Source organism: Hyperolius riggenbachi, chromosome 9, assembly GCF_040937935.1.
Source record: "Hyperolius riggenbachi isolate aHypRig1 chromosome 9, aHypRig1.pri, whole genome shotgun sequence".
In the NCBI taxonomy this organism is placed as follows: Eukaryota; Metazoa; Chordata; class Amphibia; order Anura; family Hyperoliidae; genus Hyperolius; species Hyperolius riggenbachi.
Window position 1 is genome coordinate 227536178 of NC_090654.1, and position 6573 is coordinate 227542750.

Consider the following 6573-nt stretch of genomic DNA (forward strand, 5'->3'; position numbering starts at 1 on the left):
CAACATATTTTCATTTCAACAACATAAAATAAAAGAGGAGTAAAACTGAAAGTTACTTGAAGATACGCTTATGCTAGGTACACACAATACCATTTTCTGGCAGATTTACCTGCCAGATCGATTTTTTCCAGCATGTCCAATCTGAATTCCGATTGATTTTCTGATCGTTTTTCCAATTCATTTCCATTTACTTCTATGGAAATCTATTGGGAAAATCAGATTGGACATTCTGGAAAAATCGATCTGGCAGGTAAATCTGCTAGAAAATTGTATTGTGTGTACCTAGCATTAGACAGATGTTCCAGGGTCACTGGGTTCTCTAAGTGACTTTCAGTAATCCTTTAACAAGTTTAGCTTTCTTAAACTGATGTGAATTAGCTTTCCTAGGACTTTAAACATGGTAGGCTGAAAGTATTTCCACTCAATCACGGGAATATGTTGGTGGGCTGAGAGTGTACTGTATTGTAGTTTCTAATGCTTAGTCAAAACTCTCATAATTCTAGTGTTCTTAGCTATAGTCATATTGCCACGGAGAACTGCTTTAAACTGCAACTTGCATATCATTGAGGAGCAGCATGAAAATATGGATTTATAGATATCAACCATGGGCTGGCTGGGACGTATGGTTCCACTAAATGGTCTAAAAAGGATTTCTTTGTTTCAGTAACTTGCAGCATACTAGTATTTGGTATTTAGTGTTGCTAGTACAGTATTTGGTCTATATCATCTGCTGGTGCCATATCTGTACTTTTTGACCAGGTTACTAGTGTGAAATGTTACAGAAATCTTTTTCTATACATAGCTTAAAATTCAAACAGAGATCACATGATCACAGATCATAGACTGAGGTGTTTCTGACCCCTGTGGAGCCAGAGATCTTCCATCTTCCAATAACAATGTGTTGGGCATTATAAAGAGGACAAATAATGCTTTAGAGGTGGTCTTAGAAGCCAATGTTGGGTGGTTACCGTCACACATTTCCTTTTGGGCAACATCTCTGGTCTGTTAAAGTTTGTCTTTTGCCTAGGAGATTTCTGCCACAAGAAGGCTGTTAAAGGGAATGCCAATCATGGTTGGATATGTTTTTTAAGGGGGAGTGCCTGATGCCGATACATGCTATCCACCTGGCACAGATTGTCGGCCTGATGAAGTGAGACATTTGGGCTCATGAAACGTGTTGCCTTGTGCTATTTAATTGTTTTTTGTATAGTAAGTGGTGTCATCTCTGAATTAAGCCACCGCATGTGATTTTAACTTTTTAATGATTTTATTCTCTTGGGCGCCTTTCCTCCTCTGTGTTTCATACACACACCCCCTTCTGAGGGGTGACCTCCTTGAGCCTCCAGGTTCCTGGTATCCTTTTCTGGAGTGCATCCGATGTACTGTTCCTGTCCACAAACATTAATTGGATGGTTGCCCAGATACGCAACCCACCTTTGTAGGTACCACAATCTTTGAATTGTATCATTTTATGAACGTACTACATCATTTGGGCTCCAAGGGTCTCTGTGTGTTTCTCATAAGATGTACCTTATCTGCTACTATGCTTTTTAAAGGGGTTCTGCGGAGTCCTCCTCCGATCACCCGTTCCCCGCCGCCAGCACCAGTCAATTACTCGTCTAACAAGACGAATTGATGTGCGCTCCTGCTCAGTCAAAACTCTCATAATTCTAGTGTTCTTAGCTATAGTCATATTGCCACGGAGAACTGCTTTAAACTGCAACTTGCATATCATTGAGGAGCAGCATGAAATTATGGATTTATAGATATCAACCATGGGCTGGCTGGGACGTATGGTTCCACTAAATGGTCTAAAAAGGATTTCTTTGTTTCAGTAACTTGCAGCATACTAGTATTTGGTATTCAGTGTTGCTAGTACAGTATTTGGTCTATATCATCTGCTGGTGCCATATCTGTACTTTTTGACCAGGTTACTAGTGTGAAATGTTACAGAAATCTTTTTCTATACATAGCTTAAAATTCAAACAGAGATCACATGATCACAGATCATAGACTGAGGTGTTTCTGACCCCTGTGGAGCCAGAGATCTTCCATCTTCCAATAACAATGTGTTGGGCATTATAAAGAGGACAAATAATGCTTTAGAGGTGGTCTTAGAAGCCAATGTTGGGTGGTTACCGTCACACATTTCCTTTTGGGCAACATCTCTGGTCTGTTAAAGTTTGTCTTTTGCCTAGGAGATTTCTGCCACAAGAAGGCTGTTAAAGGGAATGCCAATCATGGTTGGATATGTTTTTTAAGGGGGAGTGCCTGATGCCGATACATGCTATCCACCTGGCACAGATTGTCGGCCTGATGAAGTGAGACATTTGGGCTCATGAAACGTGTTGCCTTGTGCTATTTAATTGTTTTTTGTATAGTAAGTGGTGTCATCTCTGAATTAAGCCACTGCATGTGATTTTAACTTTTTAATGATTTTATTCTCTTGGGCGCCTTTCCTCCTCTGTGTTTCATACACACACCCCCTTCTGAGGGGTGACCTCCTTGAGCCTCCAGGTTCCTGGTATCCTTTTCTGGAGTGCATCCGATGTACTGTTCCTGTCCACAAACATTAATTGGATGGTTGCCCAGATACGCAACCCACCTTTGTAGGTACCACAATCTTTGAATTGTATCATTTTATGAACGTACTACATCATTTGGGCTCCAAGGGTCTCTGTGTGTTTTTCATAAGATGTACCTTATCTGCTACTATGCTTTTTAAAGGGGTTCTGCGGAGTCCTCCTCCGATCACCCGTTCCCCGCCGCCAGCACCAGTCAATTACTCGTCTAACAAGACGAATTGATGTGCGCTCCTGCTCAGTCAAAACTCTCATAATTCTAGTGTTCTTAGCTATAGTCATATTGCCACGGAGAACTGCTTTAAACTGCAACTTGCATATCATTGAGGAGCAGCATGAAATTATGGATTTATAGATATCAACCATGGGCTGGCTGGGACGTATGGTTCCACTAAATGGTCTAAAAAGGATTTCTTTGTTTCAGTAACTTGCAGCATACTAGTATTTGGTATTTAGTGTTGCTAGTACAGTATTTGGTCTATATCATCTGCTGGTGCCATATCTGTACTTTTTGACCAGGTTACTAGTGTGAAATGTTACAGAAATCTTTTTCTATACATAGCTTAAAATTCAAACAGAGATCACATGATCACAGATCATAGACTGAGGTGTTTCTGACCCCTGTGGAGCCAGAGATCTTCCATCTTCCAATAACAATGTGTTGGGCATTATAAAGAGGACAAATAATGCTTTAGAGGTGGTCTTAAAAGCCAATGTTGGGTGGTTACCGTCACACATTTCCTTTTGGGCAACATCTCTGGTCTGTTAAAGTTTGTCTTTTGCCTAGGAGATTCCTGCCACAAGAAGGCTGTTAAAGGGAATGCCAATCATGGTTGGATATGTTTTTTAAGGGGGAGTGCCTGATGCCGATACATGCTATCCACCTGGCACAGATTGTCGGCCTGATGAAGTGAGACATTTGGGCTCATGAAACGTGTTGCCTTGTGCTATTTATTTGTTTTTTGTATAGTAAGTGGTGTCATCTCTGAATTAAGCCACCGCATGTGATTTTAACTTTTTAATGATTTTATTCTCTTGGGCGCCTTTCCTCCTCTGTGTTTCATACACACACCCCCTTCTGAGGGGTGACCTCCTTGAGCCTCCAGGTTCCTGGTATCCTTTTCTGGAGTGCATCCGATGTACTGTTCCTGTCCACAAACATTAATTGGATGGTTGCCCAGATACGCAACCCACCTTTGTAGGTACCACAATCTTTGAATTGTATCATTTTATGAACGTACTACATCATTTGGGCTCCAAGGGTCTCTGTGTGTTTCTCATAAGATGTACCTTATCTGCTACTATGCTTTTTAAAGGGGTTCTGCGGAGTCCTCCTCCGATCACCCGTTCCCCGCCGCCAGCACCAGTCAATTACTCGTCTAACAAGACGAATTGATGTGCGCTCCTGCTCAGTCAAAACTCTCATAATTCTAGTGTTCTTAGCTATAGTCATATTGCCACGGAGAACTGCTTTAAACTGCAACTTGCATATCATTGAGGAGCAGCATGAAATTATGGATTTATAGATATCAACCATGGGCTGGCTGGGACGTATGGTTCCACTAAATGGTCTAAAAAGGATTTCTTTGTTTCAGTAACTTGCAGCATACTAGTATTTGGTATTTAGTGTTGCTAGTACAGTATTTGGTCTATATCATCTGCTGGTGCCATATCTGTACTTTTTGACCAGGTTACTAGTGTGAAATGTTACAGAAATCTTTTTCTATACATAGCTTAAAATTCAAACAGAGATCACATGATCACAGATCATAGACTGAGGTGTTTCTGACCCCTGTGGAGCCAGAGATCTTCCATCTTCCAATAACAATGTGTTGGGCATTATAAAGAGGACAAATAATGCTTTAGAGGTGGTCTTAAAAGCCAATGTTGGGTGGTTACCGTCACACATTTCCTTTTGGGCAACATCTCTGGTCTGTTAAAGTTTGTCTTTTGCCTAGGAGATTTCTGCCACAAGAAGGCTGTTAAAGGGAATGCCAATCATGGTTGGATATGTTTTTTAAGGGGGAGTGCCTGATGCCGATACATGCTATCCACCTGGCACAGATTGTCGGCCTGATGAAGTGAGACATTTGGGCTCATGAAACGTGTTGCCTTGTGCTATTTATTTGTTTTTTGTATAGTAAGTGGTGTCATCTCTGAATTAAGCCACCGCATGTGATTTTAACTTTTTAATGATTTTATTCTCTTGGGCGCCTTTCCTCCTCTGTGTTTCATACACACACCCCCTTCTGAGGGGTGACCTCCTTGAGCCTCCAGGTTCCTGGTATCCTTTTCTGGAGTGCATCCGATGTACTGTTCCTGTCCACAAACATTAATTGGATGGTTGCCCAGATACGCAACCCACCTTTGTAGGTACCACAATCTTTGAATTGTATCATTTTATGAACGTACTACATCATTTGGGCTCCAAGGGTCTCTGTGTGTTTCTCATAAGATGTACCTTATCTGCTACTATGCTTTTTAAAGGGGTTCTGCGGAGTCCTCCTCCGATCACCCGTTCCCCGCCGCCAGCACCAGTCAATTACTCGTCTAACAAGACGAATTGATGTGCGCTCCTGCTCAGTCAAAACTCTCATAATTCTAGTGTTCTTAGCTATAGTCATATTGCCACGGAGAACTGCTTTAAACTGCAACTTGCATATCATTGAGGAGCAGCATGAAATTATGGATTTATAGATATCAACCATGGGCTGGCTGGGACGTATGGTTCCACTAAATGGTCTAAAAAGGATTTCTTTGTTTCAGTAACTTGCAGCATACTAGTATTTGGTATTCAGTGTTGCTAGTACAGTATTTGGTCTATATCATCTGCTGGTGCCATATCTGTACTTTTTGACCAGGTTACTAGTGTGAAATGTTACAGAAATCTTTTTCTATACATAGCTTAAAATTCAAACAGAGATCACATGATCACAGATCATAGACTGAGGTGTTTCTGACCCCTGTGGAGCCAGAGATCTTCCATCTTCCAATAACAATGTGTTGGGCATTATAAAGAGGACAAATAATGCTTTAGAGGTGGTCTTAGAAGCCAATGTTGGGTGGTTACCGTCACACATTTCCTTTTGGGCAACATCTCTGGTCTGTTAAAGTTTGTCTTTTGCCTAGGAGATTTCTGCCACAAGAAGGCTGTTAAAGGGAATGCCAATCATGGTTGGATATGTTTTTTAAGGGGGAGTGCCTGATGCCGATACATGCTATCCACCTGGCACAGATTGTCGGCCTGATGAAGTGAGACATTTGGGCTCATGAAACGTGTTGCCTTGTGCTATTTAATTGTTTTTTGTATAGTAAGTGGTGTCATCTCTGAATTAAGCCACCGCATGTGATTTTAACTTTTTAATGATTTTATTCTCTTGGGCGCCTTTCCTCCTCTGTGTTTCATACACACACCCCCTTCTGAGGGGTGACCTCCTTGAGCCTCCAGGTTCCTGGTATCCTTTTCTGGAGTGCATCCGATGTACTGTTCCTGTCCACAAACATTAATTGGATGGTTGCCCAGATACGCAACCCACCTTTGTAGGTACCACAATCTTTGAATTGTATCATTTTATGAACGTACTACATCATTTGGGCTCCAAGGGTCTCTGTGTGTTTCTCATAAGATGTACCTTATCTGCTACTATGCTTTTTAAAGGGGTTCTGCGGAGTCCTCCTCCGATCACCCGTTCCCCGCCGCCAGCACTAGTCAATTACTCGTCTAACAAGACGAATTGATGTGCGCTCCTGCTCAGTCAAAACTCTCATAATTCTAGTGTTCTTAGCTATAGTCATATTGCCACGGAGAACTGCTTTAAACTGCAACTTGCATATCATTGAGGAGCAGCATGAAATTATGGATTTATAGATATCAACCATGGGCTGGCTGGGACGTATGGTTCCACTAAATGGTCTAAAAAGGATTTCTTTGTTTCAGTAACTTGCAGCATACTAGTATTTGGTATTTAGTGTTGCTAGTACAGTATTTGGT